Here is a 22,726-nt window from a genome sequence, read left to right as displayed (position 1 = left end):
GCGGAGGAGGTGCAGGAGCTGGCGGAGGAGATGGTTGCTGAAGCTATGGTAGAAGCTGCTGTAGCATCACAGTCAGTTGAGACAGCTGGTGGCCTTGTTGCGCTATCCGTTGCGACTGCTGGGCGACCACCGTGGTAAGGTCAGCGACAACTGGCAGCGGGACCTCAGCGGTATCCATGGCCGGATCTACTGTCAGGATTCGGCAGGCTGGAGGTGGATCCTCTGTGTCAGAGAGGGATTGGTGTGGACCGTGTCGGTGGACCGGTTCTAAGTTGCTACTGGTTTTCACCAGAGCCCGCCGCAAAACGGGATGGTCTTGCAGCGGCGGTAGGAACCAGGTCGTATCCACCGGCAACAGCTCAACCTCTCTGACTGCTGAGATAGGCGTGGTACAAGGGATTAGACAAGAGCAAGGTCAGATGTAGCAGAAGGTCAGGGCAGGCAGCAAGGATCGTAGTCAGGGGCAACGGCAAGAGGTCTGGAACACTGGCTAGGGATACACAAGGACCGCTTTCACTGGCACAATGGCAACAAGATCCGGCAAGGAAGTGCAGGGGAAGTGAGGTAATATAGGGAAGTGCACAGGTGAACACACTAATTAAAAACCATGCGCCAATCAGTGGCGCACCGGCCCTTTAAATCGCAAAGAACCGGCGCGCGCGCGCCCTAGAGAGCGGGGCTGCGCGCGCCGGGAGAGCACAGATGGGGAGCGAGTCTGGTAAGCGGATCGGGATGCGCACCGCAAGCGGGCGCATCCCGGATTGCGAATCGCATCCCGGCTAGGGACATTATCGCAGCGCACCCGGTCAGCGGGTCTGACCGGGGCACTGCGAACAGGAGAACGCTGTGAGCGCTCCGGGGAGGAGCGGGGACCCGGAGCGCTCGGCGTAACAGTGAATAGGTCTAGAGGACAAAAAAGTGATGTTATAAGTGTGATACCTGATGTTCTAAAAAGCACAGTAAGTTTGACCCTAATGTACACAATCCGCTACTTGAAAGCTTCCAGAGAGCGGTTATAAATGAGGTGTGGGAACTATGGGATAATGAAAGTTGTCCAAGGCTTTCCAATCTAACTCACTACCAGCAATGTGCTTTGTTGGGATTAGAAAAAGAGGACAGAGTTGTGATAAAAAAAAAAAAAAAGCCGACAAACTGGGGGCTACAGTGCTATGGGATAAACAGTTAAATCTGTTTGAAGCAGAGAAACAATTACAACATGAAAAATTTTATAGGAAGTTGGGAGGAGATCCCATGACTCAATTTAAAAAAGACATAATACTGTTTAAAAAATAAACTCTAACACATGTATTGAGGACCTGAGGATGGCGTGAGAACAAGCTGAAACGCGTTTTCCAGTTGTCATTATTTGTGATCCAATAAAAGAATCCTGTGTACCCAAAGGCTATCTACGTGATGCCACGACTACCCAGACAGTAGCGCTCAGGAGACAGAACCCCCGTTTTTTTTGTGCTTCCTTCTCTCATTTATTTTTCTGTACCCCTTTCGAGGGCGATGGGCAAGGGGGATCCGAGCAAACTGTATACACCCTCCAACATCCCTAACCTCCTACAGAGTTGTGCTTAGTCCATTGCACAATTCCCAGTGGTCAGTATTACACTATCGGTGTGGTGGTGGGTTTCTTCCAATCTCTTTTTCTACATCAATCATAAAGAAACAACCTACTACGCCAGATAGTGCCCCACATTTTTCCTTCTTTCTCCTACATAATGCTGTTATTGAAAGAGGCACTGTGTGATGGTATCATTGATGCCAATATCCAGTGTGCATTGATTAACAACTCCCCTAGAACAACTATACTGTACCTACTTCCCAAAGTGCATAACGATATGGAGGCCCCCCGGGACTTTCTATCTTCTTCGGGGTGGACTCCATTCTTTATCCCTTTGCCGTCTATGTAGATTGGTTCTTACAGAAAATAGTGTGCTGATTAAAAGACTGCCTTTGAGATATTAATGATTTTCTGAATTGCCTAGAAGGGGTAGAAGTGACTGATGACACATGGTTACGTACGTTAGACATCAAAAGTCTATATACAAATATACCAACAGAGGAAGGGTTGCTGGAAGTGAGAGAGGAGCTACTTAAAGATGCCACTTTGGATAATGCAAATAACAAATTCCTGATGGATCTGTTGGAGGTAACTAAGAACTATTTTCGTTTTGGGGAGGAATATCATTTACAGTTACAGGGGACTTCGATGGGGTCCCCTGTCCCCCCAGGTTTTGTAAACATTTTTGTGGCTAAATGTGAAGAACATTTTGTTTACTCTTTACCATCTAGTAGGTTTGTAAAAAAAGGGGTTAGATACGTGGACGATGTCTTCTTGCTATGGACGGGTCCACAAGAGGGTCTTGATGAGTATGTCAAAGAACTAAATTGATGCCATGATTTGATAGAATTTACCCTTGAAACAAACTTCCAACGGATCCATTTTTTGGATGTAGAGATTGTTAAGAAGGTAAACAGCTAGCTTCCACCCTCTATAGAAAGAAAGCAGATAGGAATAATCTGCTATTGAGACAGAGTTGCCATGTGCCAAAGACTTTTTAAGACATCCCCAAAAGTCAGTTTATAAGAGCGAGGAAATTTGTGAAAAGAGGGTACTATGAAGATTTAGTACGGACAATAGGAGATGAAGTACAGAAGATCCCGAGAGAGACATTAAGACAAAAAGAAGGTCAAGAAAAATAAAAAAGATGAGGGCACCTTGTTTATTTCTACATACGATAAACATGCTTAGAAAAACGGTGATGCAATATTGGGGTTTACTTAAAGCTGATCCTAAGTATGGTAGAATGTTTGAAAACATTTCTAGATTTGTCTATAAGAAAGGAAGGTCACTAGCAAATCGCTTAGCGAGAGCAGACATTAAGAATAAGAATATACCTTAACAACAGTTTATTGGTTCAAAAAAGAAGGGGACATTTCCATGTCTATCCTGCTGCAATTGTAACAGTATTATCAGAAGCGATCATGTAGTACACCTGATGCGGGATATGAAGTTTCCCATTAAAGGTTGGTTTAATTGTGATACTAAACAAGTAGTGTATTTGCTGAAGTCTCCGTGCAGCAGGATAAACATAGAACAGACTATGAGAAGTTTGAAATTCTGGATTAGCGAGCATCGAGGTGCGATCCAAAACTTTCTCACTAAATCCTCCACTGTAGCTGAAATAATGGAAATGACTAACAAGTATGGTAAAACAGGAGTAACCAGACATTTTTCTGAGTGCATCCATCAAGTTAGTGAGTTTCAGTGGATGATTATTGAAGAAGTTCAAGGTGTAACTGAGGAAGGGGTTAAGAAAAGACTCCTGCAAAGAGAAGTCTATTGGATAGAAACTCTGAACTCTTTAAGCCTGGATGGGCTGAATAAAGCATGTATCTTTAGTGTATTTCTGTAAGTGAACATCGTTATATTACTCCTAGTATTGTATAGAACTGGTAATTTACTGTTTATATAGCAGATTGATGTCTGTATGATTTTAATGTAAATTTCTCATTGCAGAAATGAGATCTTGCGAGAACTAAATGTTCTATGTAATGTGGTGGTGGGAGCACGTTAGGGATACTTGAGAAAGGGGGCGTGACCTCCAAAACGTTGTTAGTGTTCAACACGGTCTCAGCTTGTCTCCTTTAGTGTGAGGAAGAACCCTCTGCTGCAGGATACCCACAAGTGGGTGAAAATGGTCCTGCAAATGAGGAGTGTCAAGCAGTTATAGATGGTGCACCCTGGGTGAACGTTAAGTGTTTTATTCATTTTTGATACATTTTTTGATATGATAGACTGTAATTTTCTAGGCTGAGAAAAAGAGAAAACAATACTAAAATTAGCATAAGGAGAAGAAAGTTCCTGTGTTGTGTGAAATTATTTACTATTATCCATGGCCGCTCTACAATCAACAATATATTACAGCTATTACATAGCGGACATGTTCTTTAAGTACCCAAGTCTGAGCTGACAGAATAAGAAACAAGACAGACATAAAATTGTAATGCAGGCCTCAAAATGTTTTGAAGATGGAAAAATCCTATCGGCTGTCAGGTTCTGAATTCCAAGTATTTTTTTTTTTTTTATCTCTCAGCATTTGTTACGATGATACTTTATCAAGTATTATATTGGTGTAAGGTTATTGCCATACAGCTCCAGTAATGCCAGGCACACTATTTGATCTGGGAAATTATCTCTGGTTAACAGAATAACAATGAAAAACTGACATGTTAAAATATATGAGAAAATAAATCTTTTCCAGATGGGTTTGTAATAGAAGTTATATGGTGGCAGACGGTTATAGTCATCTGCAGCAGTATGAATAAATACAGGACAAGTGGAATATCAATCTGAGCAGAGCGGGATGCAATGGCAGATAGAGATGTACGCTGCAGTGCTGAGACTCACCAAGGTTCAGCTTTATAGACTGAATGTAAATGTAAGAGCTCAGGCTAAGTTCATATTTGTGCCATATAGATGGTATAACCTTTTTTAACAAATCTGTCAAATGGTTGATAGGTAGTTTGAATTGGTTTGAGAAATCTGTTTTCGTTGAAGAGATTATTTAGCCTTTAACCCCTTGGGGACGGAGCCCATTATAACCCTAAAGACGGGAGCATTTTTTGCAAATCTGACCACTATCACTTTATGTATTAATAACTCTGGGATGCTATTACTTAAAAATTTGATTCTGAGATTGTTTTTTCGTGACATATTCTACTTTATGTTAGTGGTAAATTTACGTAGATACTTGCATCATTTCTTGGTGAAAAATTTCAACATTTCAGGAAAAATTTGAAAATGTAGCATTTTTCTAACTTTGAAGCTCTCTGCTTGTAAAGAACACGGACATGTCAAATAAATCATATTGATTCACATATACAGTATGTCTACTTTATGTTTTCATCATAAAGTTGGCATGTTAAAATTTTTTGAAGACATTAGAGCGCTTCAAAGTATAGCATCAATTTTCCAATTTTTCCAGATTTCTAAATCAGAATTTTTCAGGGACCAGTTAAGTTTAGAAGTAAATTTGAGGGTCTTTATGTTGTAAATCCCCTATAATGGACCCCATTATGAAAACTGCACCACTCAAAGTATTCAAAATGACATTCAAAAAGTTTGGTAACCCTTTAGGTGTTTCACACGAATAGCAGCAAAATGGAGGAGTAAAAAAAATCAAAATTTTTTATACTAAAGTGTTATTGTAACCCCATTTTTATATTTTTACAAAGGTTTAAAGGTAAAAAGGCCCCCCATAACTTGTAATTCATTTTCTCTCGTGTAAGGAAATACCTCATACTGTATGTGGATGTAAAGTGCTCTGTGGGTGCACTAGAGGGCTCTGAAGGGAAGGAGCGAAAATGGCATTTTGGAGAGCAAATTTTGGGGGGCATGTCGCATTTAGGAAGCCCCCATGATGCCAGAACAGTAGAAAAAAAAACACATGGCATACTATTTTGGAAGCTACACCCCTTAAGGAACATAACAAGGTGTACAGTGAGCCTTAACACCCCTCAGTTGATTGACAAACTTTCGTAAAATTGGGACATAAAAATAAAAAAATTTATATTTTTCAATAAAATTCTGGTGTTACCCCAAATTTTTAATTTTCACAAGGGGTAATAGGAGAGAAAGCCCCCAAATCTTTTAACCCCATTTCTTCTGAGTATGGAAATACCCCATATGTGGATGTAAAGTGCTCTGCGGGCAAACTACAATGCTCAGAAGAGAAGGAGTGCCATTGGGCTTTTGGAGAGAGAATTTGGTTGGAATGGAAGTCGGGGGCCATGTTCGTTTACAAAGCCCCCATGGTGCCAGAACAGTGGACCTCCCACCACATGTGACCCCATTTCGGAAACTACACCCCTCACAGAATTTAATAAGGGGTTCAGTGAGCATTTACACCCCACTGGCATTTGACAGATCTTTGGAACAGTGGGCTGTACAAATGAAAAATTACAGTTTTCATTTTTACGGACGACTGTTCAAAAAATCTGTCAGACATCTGTGGGGTGTACTTACCCCTTATTACATTCCGTGACGGGTGTAGTTTCCAAAATGGGGTTACATGTGGAGGGGGTCCACTGTTCTGGCACTATGGGGGCTTTGTAAACACACATAGCCTTCAATTCCAGCCTAATTCTCTTTCAAAAAGCCCAATGGTGCTCCTTCTCTTCTGAGCATTGTAGTTCGCCCGCAGAGAACTTTACAGAAATACCCCATATGTGGCACTAAACTGTTGCCTTGAAATACAACAGGGCTCTGAAGTGAGAGAGCTCCATGCGCATTTGAGGCCTGAATGAGGAATTTGCAATAGGGAACCAGGATACAAGGATGGGGCTTGTCTCCACCAAATCCCTACACCAGTGTTTCCCAAACAGGGCGCCTCCAGCTGTTGCAAGACTCCCAGCCTGCCAGGATAGTCAATGGCTGTCTGACAATACTGGGAGTTGTTGTCTTGCAACAGCTGGAGGCTCCATTTAGGAAACACTGCCACATTTTTATTGGGGGGGGGGGGCAGTGTAAGGGGGTGTATATGTAGTGTTTTACTTTTTATTATTTGTTAGTGTAGTGTAGTGTTTTTAGGGTACATTTGCACTGGCGGGGGTTCACAGTGAGTTTTCCGCTGGGAGTTTGAGCTGCGGCGGAAAATGTGCCGCAGCTCAAACTTGTAGAAGGAAACCCACTGTAAACCTGCCCTTGTGAATGTACCCTGTACATTCACATGGGAGGGGGGTGCCCCAAACCTTCAGCTGTGGCATAATGACAACTCTCAGAATGCATTGGAAGACTGTACATGCTGGGAGTTGTAGTTTTGCAACAGCTGTAGGCACACTGGTGGGGAGTTAAAAAACAGATTCTCGCTCAGTGATTCCAACCCGTTTACCTCCAGCTGTTGCAAAACTACAACTCCCAGCATGTGCGGTCTGTCAGTGCATTCTGGGAGTTGTAGTTGCAGCTGGAGGCACACGGGTTGAAATCACTGAGTTAGGAAACAGACTATAGCTCAGTGTTTCCCAACCAGTGTGCCTACAGCTGTTGCACAACTACAATTCCCAGCATGCCCAGACAGTCAGGAATGCTGGGCGTGTAGTTCTGCAATATCTGGCCCTTCAGATGTTGCAGAACTACAACTCCCAGCATGCATGTACAGTCTGGGCATGCTAGGAGTTGTAGTTATGCAACAACTGGGGAAGAACAGTTTGGAGACTGCTAAGAAGTGGTCTCCAAACTGTAGCCCTCCAGATGTTGCAAAACTACAACTCCAAGCATGCTCAGACTGTCCAGGCATGCTGGCAGTTGTAGTTCTGCAATATATGAAGGGACAGATATTGCAGAACTACACGCCCAGCATCCCTGACTGTCTGGGCATGCTGGGAATTGTAGTTTTGCAACATCTGGAGGGCTAAAGTTTTCAGACCACTGCCAAGACAGTCAGTGCATGCTGAAAGTTGTAGTTTTGCAACATCTGGAGGACCACAGTTTAGAGACCACTACACAGTGGTCTCCAAACTGGGGCCCTCCAGATGTTGCGGAACTACAACTCCCAGCATGCCCAGACAGCCTTTGGCTGTCTGAACATGCTGGGAGTTGTAGTTTTGCAACTTTTAGAAGGCCACAGTGAAGATCACTTACTGGTGATCTTCAATGCAGCCTCCTCCACCGCCGCACTTTCCGGCTGCACTCCTCCTGCTGCCGCCGATGCCGCCGCTGCTCCATGATGCTGCCACCAGTCTGGGTAAGCTGGCCATGCTCTCCCCCTCGCCACTCGCGTTACCCCCAGCTCTGCCCAGACTTCGATCGGTGGGCAGAGCGGGGGAAATTAACTCTAGCCCGCCCCCAACTGCCATTGGTGGTCGTACTGACCGACCAATGGCACGGGATAGGAGGAGGTGGCACCTTGCTCCTATCCTTTAGGATGGTCGGAGCTGTCTGACAGCTCCGATCATTCTTATGTTCCGGGCGATAGGGTCACCAGTGACCCGATTGGCCCGGATCGCTGCAAATTGGCGGTGGTGATCGGAAATACGGAGGGCGTACAGGTACGCCCTCTGTCCTTATGTACCGGGACGAGAGGGCGTAATCCATACGCCCTCCATCCCCAACAGGTTAAAGGGGTACTCCACTGGCCATCGTCCGAACACTGATTTCGCTCTCTGGGGGTCGACCACGCCCCTTGTGATGTCACAGCCATGCCCGCTCAATGCAAGTCTATGGGAGGGGGTGTGACGACCGTCACGCCCCCTCCCATAGACTTGCATTGAGGGGGCGGGCCGTGACATCACAAGGGGTGTAGCCAACCCCTGCAGCATGAAAAAAGCTGTTCAGGACATTTAGTTCCGAACGCTGGCTAGTGGAGTATCCCTTTATAAATTAATGGCCTATTCTTAGCAAAAGCCATGAAAGTTAGGTCTGTGGGTATCTAAGTCCTAGCACCCCATCCAGTCATGTTTCATGAGGCTCAGGCACTAGTGCGAGTACTGTAGCCTTTTCAATGTTTGCATCAACTCGTACGTGCAAATGACATGCTGTAGTCCAAGGTACTGCAGATTTGTGCTTTAGTGGGACCTTGCACTGCCACTACAAATAGTACAGCTTTTGCAACTTCAACCAGATATAAATGTGGAAGCCATAGGAGGAGTCTGATGGGCTTAGCAGTCCCTGTGGGGAATATGTCACCTAGCTGAGTATTATTAATGCATTGATCCTCTAAAAAAGCTATTTCCGCATACAAAGCACAGGAAAGAGACATCTGAAACCAGGGTTCAGGACCTCTGAAGTACTGAACAATTTGTAACTTTACTTAGCTTTTGATGCAAATCCAGTATAACACAAATACTTATAATAATGCATGTCAGTATTTTAACAGACATCTAATGGAATCCCGGTGGACCCCATTCAAAGTCAATGGGACCTGTCCGGATCCGTCTCTGTTGATGTACAGCCCAGTTATCAATGTGTGGAACACATTCTCCTACCTGTCACAGATGAATTAAAGAATAGTGTTGCTCGCGAATATTCGCAATTCGAATATTATTCGCGAATATCGCATATTCGCGAATTCGCGAATTTCGCGAATATAGCGCTATATATTCGTAATTACGAATATTCGTTTTTTTTGTTTTTGTTTTGTTTTCTTCACAGTACACAACAGTGATCACCCCTCTCTGCTTCCAGCTTGTGTGGTGTAAAGAAGGCTGTAATACTACTGTGTGAGACTGGCGTGCGAAAATTCGCACATGCGAAAATTAGCATATGTTAATTTAGCGTATGCGAATTTTCGCGTATGCTAATTTTGTGTATGCTAATATTCACATATGTTAATTTTCGCATACGCGAAGTTTCGCATATGCGAAAATAAAACGAGAATATAACGAATATGCGAATATTCGCGAATATATTACGAATATTCGTCCATATATTCGCGAATATTCGCGAATTCGAATATGGCCTATGCCGCTCAACACTATTAAAGAAGACATCTTTTTATCTTCCCTGTTCAACTGGTTGTGAAGGAGCAGGAAGATTGGTGACGTCACTATTGGTGCTCTGTAGGTCCAAAAAGGTCTCTTATGTGTTTTGGAAGGAATACGCCTTCCTTTCTCAAGAAGGCTTTTTTTTTGTCATTTTTTGATGTCATTACAAAATAAAATTGGTGACGTTACAAAAAATGGAAAGAGTTATGATTTTTAGGAGAGGAGGAAAAAACTAAAGTGCAAAAACGAAAATTAGTTCTTAAGGTGAAAATGGGAAAAGTCCTTTAGGTGAATATGGGCTGAGTCTTTAAACAGTTGTCATAGACATTCATACAATGTATTGTGATGCAGCACTGGCTAGGAAGCAGCATACAATTAAAAATATATTTACCATACATGCAACAGTACAACTTTGGAGAGTAAATGTGTGAAGCCTCACTATGTAGGTTGCACACAGTGTTTCTTGAACAGTATTTGCATTCTTGCCCTACCACAACACAAATCCTGTACAGTCCTTCAGTCCATACCCCTTCTTTCCCCATTTTCTATCGTTCTGTGACATGTTGGGGTAAAAAATGAGACCTGATTAGTTTTTCAAAAGAAAATGACTTTGGCAGGTGTTTCTGTGCACAATGACTGACCACTTGCCAGCCCAGAAACCATACAAAAACTTTTAAAGAAGGTAGTGATGTCAGATCCTGGCATGTGTGGTTTCCACATTGAAACTATATCCTCCTGTCCTGACTCGACACAGGACAGTTTCCAGCAAAGTGGGCAAAGAGGGTGTCTGACCTCGCTGATCACCATCTCACAGTAGTATTTACATATTGCACTGGAGGCAAACATAAGAAACATCCCAGTGCGAAATGACTGAATGTTCAAAGTTTCTGCTTTAGAGAATCCCGGCTTCAGGCCCATCTTCTTCCCAAATACCTCCATGATCATTTTGGGGATCCTCCTGTTGACCTCATCCAAGGTTCCAGGATGGAGAACCTTGGCCAGGCTGCTTGTTGACCCCCTGTCCGGAGGACTTGAGGAGGACCTCTCCGGAGGCCTGAGGTGCAGAGGCTGAAGAAGAAAGTCCTGGCTGGGTCTCCTTTGGCTCCACAGTAAACTTGTTTGGGGCAAGCAATAATGAACATAGGCAATGGAAAGCAGAAATGCATTTGTTATGTATAGATATTTCTACTAGTGAACTCAAGGGGACCCAGTCATCCAACACTGCATCTTACCCTATAGATACTTGTAAATATACCAACTTTATGGTGTTGACAGTACCATAGCCTCTCATAAGTAGTGTTGCTCGCGAATATTCGCAATTCGAATATTATTCGCGAATATCGCATATTCGCGAATTCGCGAATTTCGCGAATATAGCGCTATATATTCGTAATTACGAATATTCGTTTTTTTTCTTTTTTTTTTTTTTCACAGTACACATCACAGTGATCATCCCTCTCTGCTTCCAGCTTGTGTGGTGTAAAGAAGGCTGTAATACTACTGTGTGAGACTGGCGTGCGAAAATTCGCATATGCGAAGATATGCTAATGCTAATATTCGCATATGCGCATTTTTGCATATGCTAATCTTGTATACGCAAATTTTCACATATGTTAATTTTCGCATGTGCGAATTTTCGCATATGCGAAAATAAAACGAGGAGATAACGAATATGCGAATATTCGCGAATATATGACGAATATTCGTCCATATATTCGCGAATATTCGCGAATTCGAATATGGCCTATGCCGCTCAACACTACTCATAAGCACTTAGAGACACTTTAAGCCCACAGGAAATTTTTATTTTGGCATTTTCACTTTTTTCTCCTCGCTTTCTAAGAGCCATACCTTTTTATTTTTCCATCCCCAGACCTATATGAGGGCTTGTTTTTTCCAAAACCAATTTACAATTTTACAATTAATGTAAGGCAAAACAAAAAAAAGTGTTATTAGTGGGGGGAAATTGAAAAGAAACTTTTAATACTTTCGGGGGGTTTTGTTTTTACACAGTGCACTTTATGGTAAAATGACATGTTCTCTTTATTTTGTATCTCAATGCCGTTAAAGTGATTCCCAATTTCTATAGTTTTTCTATTATTGTACTACTTTATTAAGAATGCAAACGTTATTCAACAAAATCAGTAAGTTTAAAATTGTCCTCTTCTATAACTTTTTTTATTTTTCCGTATATTTTTGAGGGCTCATTTTTTGCACAGTGATCTGTAGTTTTTATGTGTACCATTTTTGTTTTTAATTTAATTTTTGATAAATTTTTTTTATTCATTTTTTTTCTCATGTATGATGTGATTAAAAATCTGTATATATATATATGTTTTTACTTTTTTTTTTAACATTTACAGCATTCAATAGATCGGACATTATGCATATTTGGCGATACCAAGTATGTTGATTAATTTAAATTTTTTGCTTGTTTTTTTGTAAAATTGGAAAAGAGGAGAATTTTATTTTTTATTGAGGTAGGGGCTTATTCAATTTTCTTTTCTTTTTATTTTCTTTATTTACACTCTTTTAGTCCCCACGGGGGACTATTTATTGCAATCTTTAGATTACTAATACTGTTTATTGTTATACATAGGCATAGCATTGATCAGTGTTATCTGCGATCTACTACTCTGGTCTGCTTGAAGGCAGACCAAAAAAGAAGATCCCATGATTACAGCAGAAGGCAGGTAAGGAGACCTCCGTCCTCCATCTTAGCTGATCTGGTCTCGAACAGATCAGCCATCAGAACCACTGCATTGCTGCAGATGCCGTGATCAATATTGATCATGGCATTTGAGGGGTTAGTGGCGGACATCAGCGTGATCACTGACGTCCGCCATTACCGGCGGGTCCCTGACTAATGATAGCAGCAGGGACCTGTGGTCTGTGATGTGAGCACAGATGCAGTACTCGCTTCATTGCCACATCGGGACGCAGGATGTACATGTCCCAGGTGCCTTTGTGCATGTCCTCTAGGGGTTAAGGGGTTCCTCTTATGATGCTAGCAACAAATCCCAGCATTTTGATGTTGAGAGATGCAGACTAGAGAGATGATCCCGCTGCTTAGAAAAAAGTATACTGTATTAGAAGCCCCTCCGACAAATATGCTACGCAAGAGAAGCTTTTGATGTTATATGATTGCCTAGGTAACAAGCCCACCTGCTAATAGTCAATCAAAGCACATACATGGTTTGTAACTGAACTATGTTTATATTTCTTTTTCTCCTATTTACATAATAATGGCAGTGATCTGCATATAAACTTAATTGTTTTACCTTACAAGTAATGACACCTAAACAATTGGAACAATTTGGTGGATTGGTGCAGCTGTGCATAATTTATCAGAATAAAATAAATTCAAATTGAAAGGGAATTGTAATCCGACTTTTAAATTATAAATACACAGACCAGAGTGTTGGAAAGCAACATAGCAGGTTTGGTCTCTACGATTTTAATTTTTTTACTCTCTTAAAAATAGCATGGGGTTAATATATTTGAAAGTAACATAAAATATTTATCCCTGGCAGGATATTAGGTGTATGGAGTGAATAAAAAACCTAAGCTCTGCTAACTGAAGCAAGCCCTGCACATTACCAAAACACTATTAATGGCTTCCACTAGATGTCAGAACAGTACTAGAAATGTATGTAGAAAGCAGTGTAACAGCAATGGAGTTCACTATATAAACCTAACTATAGGAGTACATGTTTTCCATCTAATCGTACAACTAGATGTCATTGGACAGAACATAAAAAAGTGTTGTGTGTTTATATCCTTGGATTGCAGTTGCAGCTATAGCTGTCTATGGGACATTAGGTGATCTCTATAGTGCATCAATAGGTATGGGTATTGTTTCAGTAATTACAGAAATTTGGTGGCTTGACTTTATTGTCATTTTAATGACTTGCTTTAATAAGCTCTCTATGTTGGCAAATATATTAACTAAAACGTATTTGTTTATTGTTTTTGCAAGATACAGTACAAACTGGGCTTATCATGTTAGGAAAATTAGTTTGTGTAGTGCAATTAAAAAGGTACTCAGCAGCATAGTGTACCAAACATAAAGGGGTATTCCAGTAATGAAAACGTATCTGCTATCACTGGGATAGGGGAGGAATTGTTGCAGTGAGTCTGACCTCTGAGACCCTGATGATCGCGAGAACGGAGACCTTACTCTTCCCATTAAAAGGTGGAGTGGGATTATACACGCTCTATAAATTGTAGATGCAGGATATAGCTGAGTGCTGTGCTATTTCCAGCGGCTCCATAAGGAATAAATGGAGCGTGTGCAACCAGTGGTGCCATTCAGCAGGGAGAGTCTGATCCCCATTATTGCTATCCCAGGGGTTGGAAGCCTCCGCGATCAGACACTTACAGTGAGGCAAAAAAGTATTAAGTCAGCCAACAATTGTGCATGTTCTCCCACTTAAAAAGATGAGAGAGGCCTGTAATTTACATCATAGGTATACCTCAACTATGAGAGACATAATGAGGTTAAAAAAAAATCCATAAAATCACATTGTCTTATTTTTAAAGAATTTATTTGCAATTTATGGTGGAAAATAAGTATTTGGTCACCTACAAAAAAGCAAGAATTCTGGCTCTCACAGACCTGTAACTTCTTCTTTAAAGGGGTACTCTGGTGCTTACACATATTTTCCCCTATCCAAAGGATAGGGGATAAGATGCCTGATCGTGGGAGTCCCGCCGCTGGGGACCCCCATGATCTTGCACACTGCACCCCGTTTGTTATCAGTCCCCGGAGCGCGTTCACTGCGGGTCTGATTACCGGCGACCACCAGGCCGGCGGCGTGTGACGTCATGCCTCCGCCCCGTGTGATGTCAAGCTCCGCCCCTCAATGCAAGCCTACGGGAGGGGGCGTTACAGCTATAACACCCCCTCCCGTAGGCTTGCATTGAGGGGTGGAGCGTGACGTCACACAGAGGTGGAGGCGTGATGTCACACGCCGCCGGCCCGATGGTCGCCGGTAATCAGACCCGGAGCGAACACATTCCGGGGACTGATTACAAACGGGGTGCTGCGTGCAAGATCACGGGGGTCCCCAGCGGCGGGACTCCCGTGATCAGGCATCGTATCCCCTATTCTTTGGATAGGGGATATGATGTGTAAGCACCGGAGAACCCCTTTAAGAGTCTCCTCTCTCCTCCACTCATTACCTGTATTGATGGCACCTGTTTGAACTTGTTATCAGTATAAAAGACACCTGTCCACAACCTCAAACAGTCACACTCCAAACTCCACTATGGCTAAGAGCTGTCAAAGGACACCAGAAATTAAATTGTAGACCTACACCAGGCTGGGAAGACTGAATCTGCAATAGGCAAGCAGCTGGGTGTGAAAAAAATCAACTGTGGGAGCAATTATTAGAAAATGGAAGACACACAAGACCACTGATAATCTCCCTCGATCTGGGGCTCCAAGCAAGATTTCCCCCCATGGTGTCAAAATGATCACAAGAACATTGAGCAACAATCCCAGAACCACACAGGGAGACCTAGTGAATGACCTGCAGAGAGCTGGGACCAAAGTAACAAAGGCTACCATCAGTAACATACTATGCCGCCAGGGACTTAAATCATGCAGTGCCAGATCTCTCCCCCTGATTTAGCCAGTACATGCCTGGGCTGTCTGAAGTTTGCTAGAGAGCATTTTGATGATTCAGAAGAGTAATGGGAGAATGTCATATGGTCAGATGAAACCAAAGTAGAACTTTTTGGTAAAAACTCAACTCGTGTTTGGAGGAGAAAGAATGCCGAGTTGCATCCAAAGAACACCATATCTACTGTGAAGCATGTGATGGAAACATCAAGCTTTGGGGCTGTTTTTCTGCAAAGGAACCAGGACGACTGATCCGTGTAAAGGAAAGAATGAATGGGGCCATGTATTGTGAGATTTTGAGTGAAAACCTCCTTCCATCAGCATTGAAGATGAAATGTGGCTGGGTCTTTCAGCATGACAATAATTGTTAACAAAATATAGGGCACTAATAACCTAGGCCTCTCACAAATACTCTCACAAAAATGGAGGCCACATAGGTAATGTTACAAAAATGTCTAATCTTTATTGAACAATATATTTAAAAATTACTACATAAAATCACGGAAAACATGATATGGTGATCAGAGAAACACACACTGGAAGGCAGGGTGAGCTTGTTCCAAACGATGAACTGAAGATGTAACACAATTCAGGATATTACAATGGTTAACTCCATAGTTGGATCAACCTATAAAGGTAATAAGTAGCTATACAGCACTAGTATATACACTAGAGGCAACGATGGAACAGAGAGTATATGTAGTACCAATTATTTAAAGGGGGGAGACTGAAAATAAAGAACAACATATAAAATGAAAAAAGAACCAGTCATGCCCCCCAATGCAGGAACATCTCACCTACCCCGAATGCGTTTTTGCTAGTTGCTTCGTCTGGGGTAATATCCTGAATTGTGTTACACCTTCAGTTCATCATTTGGAACAAGCTCACCCCGCCTTCCAGTGTGTGTTTCTCTGATCACCATTTCATGTTTTCCCTGATTTTATGTAGTAATTTTTAAATATATTGTTCAATGAAGATTATACATTTTTGTAACTTTACCTATGTGGCCTCCATTTTTGTGAGAGCATGACAATGATCCCAAAAACACTGCCCAGGCAACGAAAGAGTGACTTCGTAAGAAGTATTTCAAGGTCCTGGAGTGGCCTAGCCAGTCTCCAGATCTCAACCCCATAGAAAACCTTTGGAGTGAGTTGAAAATCTGTGTTGCCCAGCGACAGCCCCAAAACATCACTGCTCTAGAGGAGATCTGCTTGGAGGAATGGGCCAAAAAACAGCAACAGTGTGTGAAAACCTTGTGAAGACTTACAGAAAACCTTGTGAAGGCTTACAGAAACAAAGGGTATATAACAAAGTATTGAGATGAACTTTTGTTATTGACCAAATACTTATTTGTCACCATCATTTGCCTCATCATGTGATTTTATGGATTTTTTTTCTCATTATGTATCTCATAGTTGAGGTATACCTATGATGAAAATTACAGGCTTTTCTCATCTTTATAAGTGGGAGAACTTGCATGATTGTGGCTGAATAAATACTTTTTTGCCCCACTGTATCTATTATTCTGTGGCTAGGGGATACATTTTAAGCACTGGAATACCCCTTTAACCTTGCGTCTGGCATCTGGTTTCTTTCTTTTGTGGCATTTTTGGCTTACAAAAATGCCTCTAAATACACCAGTGGTTAATTTGAATGTAACTTTTGTATTTTCTTTCCTTTTTTTTTTTTTTTGCTGTATTTTTTAATTATGTATTCTAGTTTCGGCATTTTGTGGAGCAATTTTTTCTGGGTTTTTTCCCCTACAAAAAGTCATGATGAGTCTTCTTTTAATCCCATGATTTGTAATGAGATTTCCCCATAGAATTTCAACTAACATCTGGCTTTACATCTTTTAAATTTTGATGTTGGCATGATTAAACAGGAGGTTTTTTTTATTATAAGTTAACTCATTTGATGCATGGCCCATAAAACACCTACCCCATACCTATACCATCGTAAAGGGGTACTCCGATGGAAAAAAAAAATTCCAAGTCAACTGGTTCCAGAAATTGAAACAGAAATGTAAATTACTTCTATTAAAAAATATTCCTTCCAGTACTTATCAGCTGCTGTATACTCCAGAGGAAGTAGAGGGGATTTGCTCCTACTCTGGACAGTCCCTGTCATGGACAGAGGTGTCAGCAGAGAGCACTGTTGTCAGACTGAAAAGAACAATTCAACTTCCTCTGGAGCACACAGCAGCTGATAAGTACAGGAAGAATTAATATTTTTTTTTTTATTGAAGTAATTTACAAATCCCCAGTTTAAAACAGTTTTGAAAAAAAAAAATGTTTTTCCACAGAGCACCCCTTTAAAATATCTGTAATGTAAAAATAATGTAAAGGTGTGCTAGGTGTGGTCTTCCACGTTTTTAGTCTGATCTTAAAGTTTGATATGTTCATGTAAAGCGTAACAAATGAAGTGCAAAATGTACGTGTTTTTACCCACAATTATGCATGCATTATGCTGATTATGTTTACCTCTATAGATTATTTTGGAGTGTAATATACTTTATTGTTATTTCACCAAGATACAGCCTTTTGCTCTTTTTGGCTATTCAGGGGCTATAAAGCATCAGTTACTATTATTATAAAATGTAATTTGTACAGAAATGTTCTCTGGTTATTTCTTTGTGAGGTGTTTATATCATATTCCGAAGTTTTTGTGTGCAATATTGCACTTACTAACAACATGCAATTATTCCAGAGCCCCCTTCATTTTTTTCTGGCTCTCCTGCTTCTGTATATAGAGTACACACATAGCGTACTAATGTAGGTATGGGAGCATAGACATACGGTGCAGGGCATGTGATGATGTAATTTCATCAAATGGCCACTCCAGAGGCTGCAGAGAGCCATGGCCTCAGTGCAGTATTGACAGAAAGGTAAATGGGTTCTTTTTATTTTTTTTAGAGGACCTATCTGGGAGCACTACCTAGTGGGGGCTTTACCTGGGGCATGACCTACTAAGAAGACGCCTCCTGTGAGTCGTTAGATGTGACTGCACTGTAATCACTTATATGGTCTGCAAAGCATGATACTGATTTCAGTATCCAGGATTTGTTCAGTAACAGTATGATGTTAATTTGTGTGGTAAAAATATTCCTCCTTGCATACTGGTATTATTAGTATTATTGGTCTCAGTATACAGGATTCAGTCAGTAACATTATCATAGTAAGGTTTCATTGACACCACCATTTGGACACGGTAGTGTGACGGCTGTTAGGTGAGTCGGGGAGAGTAGCGGGAGAAAAGTTACTGCATTTGCCATCTTTTTTTTCTACTATTCCTGTCAAAAAGACAACGGCGCCCGACAGCCCCCATAATAGTAAACAGGAGCCATCGGGACCCATTGTTGGCCATTTCTCCCTGTCACGAGAATGGCCATTAAAGTCACAAAAAAAAAGAGAGACTTTCACCCCTTAAGGACACAGGGCATAACGGGACACCCTGGTCCCTTTACCGGCATTACAAACACGCTCTCGTGCTGAGCATGTGTTAAACTGCTCTCAGCAGCCAGGACCCAGGGTTAAAGCCAGGGAATCACTGATCAGGGGTGATGCCCAGCATTAATCCTTCAGATTCTGTGATCAAAGTTGATTGAAGCATCTGAAATTAAACTAAAGGCATCCCAGCAGCTCAGCGGAACTGATCAGGACTATGACGACAAAATCGCAATGTTCAGCAAGAGGGCCCTTACCTGCCTCCTTGCCATCCGATTTCTTTTGCATCCTTTTACATCCACAGACTAGTGTGAGGGCTTGTTTTTTGCGTGACCAGTTGTCCCCTGTAATGACATTACTCATTTTACCATAAAATGTATGGGGCAACCCAAAAAATACTATTTGTGTGCAGAAATTAAAAAGAAAACCACAATTTTGCAAATTTCGGAAGGTTTCGTTTCACGTCATAAAATTTACAGTAAAAATGACGTGTTCTTTATTCTGTGGGTCAATACGATTAAAATGATACCCATGATTACATACTTGTCTATTATTGTTGCGCTTAAAAAAATCGCAAACTTTTTAACCAAATTAGTATGTTTAAAATCCTCCTATTTTGACGAACTATAACTCTCATTTTTCCATATAAGCGGTGGTATGAGGGCTCATTTTTTGCGCCATGATCTGTATTTTTTATTGATATCACATTTGTGTATAGAAAACTTTTTTACATTTTTTAAAGTTTTTTTTTAAATAAAATGTGACAAATTTTCCACTTTGTTTTTTAACGTTCACGCCGTTAACCATACGGATCAATAACATTATATTTTAATAGATTGTACATTTACGCATGCGGCGATACCAAATATGTGTATTTATTATTATTATTTTTTTTTACACTTTATGGGTGTAACATGGGAAAGAAAGGACATTTAACATTTTTATTGGTGGAGGGGATTTTTCAAATTTTATTTTACTTTAAATAGCGGACTATTTATAGCAATTCTTTGATTGCTAATACTGTTCAGTGCTACGCATAGGTCACAGCACTGATCAGTGTTATTGGTCATCTTCTTCTCTGGTCTGCTTGATCTCAGACCAGAGCAGAAGACCCGTGGAAGGCAGCGGAGGCAGGGGTGGGGAGCTCCGTGCGCCGTTCTGATCGCATAGCCGCTGCAGCGCTGCAGGCGATCCGATCATCCATATTTCTGACTGCACTGCTGCAGATGCCATGATCTGTATTTATCACAGCATCTGAGGGGTTAGTGGCGGACATCCGCACGATCGCGGATGTCGGCCATTACCATTGGGTCCCTGGCTGCGATCAGCAGCTGGTACCAGCTTCACATGATCCGAGCATCGCTCCGATGCTCGCGGTCATGTATAGGATGTAAACATGTGCATAAAAATCCAAAAGAGAAAAACCCAGAGGGCACTGTCAGACTAGTCTGTGTGCATAGATGGTCCGGGGATACTCAATGGAGAACAGGACAGCAGCCGGATAACAATGTGAGATGCTACTGAACGAGGTGCAATGCTAATGAAATACTAGACGAAAGTGCAAAAATCCATAGAAAAGAAATAAGCTATGCACTCACCATTCCTGAAAGGTATCTCATACGGACATTCCGTTCCAGCAGGGAGACTTCATTGTTGCGGGGTGCTCAGAGGCAAACAGTCGTTTTTGCACAGTCGGGGTGTACTTCTTCCGGCCTCGGAACCGGTTAGTACCACTTAATACCACAGCACCAGGACGTAAATTTACACCCATGGTCGTTAAGGGGTTAAAAGTTTGGGAGGAAAAAACTAAAATGCAAAAACTGAAAAACGTTGAGTCCTTAAGGGGACAGGGAGAAACGGCAGTGTGAAAGGGGCTTAATATGTATAGTGATGATATTTCCTCCTTCCTGTATGAATGAAAGGGTTCTATGAGGATTGTCACCAAATGTTTTATTTTCTGTGTTCTTTTAGTCCTGTTGTCTAATTGTTGACGGAACTTTTCATGTAACAGTTCTTTTCTTTTGAAAAATTCTAAAACTTTGAAAAGTAAACAATTATATAAAAAAGAAAGGATTTTTGTTTTTCTTGTCCTTTTTAAAATATATTTTTCATAGATGATGGGAAAGATAGCGGGCAAGTCCTGGGAGAAGACTTGGGGGCAAGCCGCAAGGGGGAACCCAGCCTTGAGCTGTGTAAGGGACCTCAAGATTTCTAATGGCAGCCCTGAACCTGGGTGCTACTAACTAGAGATGGGTGAATTTTTCAAAAATTCAAATCAGCCGATTCGCCAAATTTCATGAAAAATTTTGGTTTGAACTGAATATATTCACGGAGAATCACCATTAAAAATGCTATTTCCGGGCTACAGAGAGCCTCAATAGGAATGTAGAACACTTTGCCTTGCCATTACACGCATAGGGAGTGTGCTGGGGTAGTTAAATAATACTCTTATTCAGCATGACATGCAGGTTACTGGCGTTGCTATTAGAATCTCTGTCGCAGAGTGGCACAATGACAGAGCCTGGATGTGGCAGCAGGGTCGGGAGACCATATGGCGTCATAATGGTTGCTTGCAGTCTTTGAATGGGGAGTGCTTCATGTGATGATCTCAATTAGCAGACTATGAAACGACTTCTAAACTCTCTCTGCCTGCCTGCAGTGATAGAGGCTTGAGGTCAATGGATTTCCCTGTGCTGATCTGTATTGTCAGTAATGCTGATTAGTGACCATACAGTGTCTGCTATTTCTCTAGCCAGAACGAATGCAGGCTTGAGGTGAATGGATTCACCACTGTAAAGATCTGTATTTTCAGTAACGGTGATTAGTGCGTACACAAAGTCTCTGCTCTCTCAGAAAATGCCCGTCTTCAGCAATGACAAATTCGACTTTGTCAGCTTATATTCGCCCAGCTCTACTACTGACCAAGACCCTGGGTGCAGCCTGGGTGCTTGAGAAAAGGAAAGGGACAGTAAATAACTCAGAAAAAAACATCAATTGTGAGTACAATAATGTAACTGCTATGTTATCACTTATATGGTCAGTTTGGTCTGTAGTGGTTGTGATGGCCATCAAGATATTGCAAAACTATTTAGGCAATTATGCAGTGGTATAATTGGCGATATTGTTCTGTGTATTGGGGTAATATTTGCTTCTTGTATATTTTCATTTTTTTTTTATGAATGGGTGGCCGGGAGTCACACTAGCAACTCCCCCAAAATAATTTGTAAAGCATTGGTCATTATGTGTTGTGGACCAAGAACATAGGTGTGGCGGACCAAGAGCCTGGGTGGATCAGATCAAGAGCCTTATTGTGGCAGACCAAGAGTCTGGGTGCAGTAGACCAAGAGACTAGATCCTGTTGACCAGACATCTGGGTGCGGTGGACCAAGTGCCGGCAGACCTATAGCCTAGGAGTGGCAGATCAAGAACCTGGGTGCTACAGACCATGCACTTGAGTGCAGCAGACGTATAGCCTAGGTGCGGCAGATCAAGAACCTGGGTGCTATTGATCAAGAGCCTGGGTGTAGCGGACCAAGAGACTAGGTGCTTGAGACAATGAAAGGGACAGTGAACAACACCAATGAAAGATAACATCAGCTGTGAGTCACAGAATGTACAGTAACTGCTCGGTTTAAAAATTAATTATAAAAAAATATATTTAAATGGCCCCTTTCTACATTTTTATTATTGTCGGCTACATTTTTAGGTCCCTGCCTACCCACATAAATTGATCCCTGTTTAAAAATTAAAGGGTTAGTCCAGTGGTGAAAAACTTATCCCCTATCCTAAGGATAGGGGATAAGTTTGAGATCGCAGGGGGTCCGACCGCTGGGGCCCCCTGCGATCTCTCTGTACGGGGGCCAGGCTCTCCGGCCAGATAGCGGGTGTCGACCCCCGCACGAAGCGGCGGCCGACAAGCCCCCTCAATACATCTCAATGGCAAAGCTGGAGATTGCGGAAGGCAGCGCTTCGGCTCAGCCATAGAGTTGTATTGAGGGGGCGTGTCGGCTGCCGCTTCGTGCGGAGGTCGACACGCCCCCTTCCCGCGGGCTGTCGAGGCTCCGTACAGGAGATCATTGGGGGCCCCAGCTGTCGGACCCCCCGCGATCTGCAACTTATCCCCTATCCTTATGATAGGGGACAAGTTGTTAACCACTGAGTCACC

Source organism: Hyla sarda, chromosome 9, assembly GCF_029499605.1.
Source record: "Hyla sarda isolate aHylSar1 chromosome 9, aHylSar1.hap1, whole genome shotgun sequence".
In the NCBI taxonomy this organism is placed as follows: Eukaryota; Metazoa; Chordata; class Amphibia; order Anura; family Hylidae; genus Hyla; species Hyla sarda.
This window is presented reverse-complemented; position numbering follows the sequence as displayed.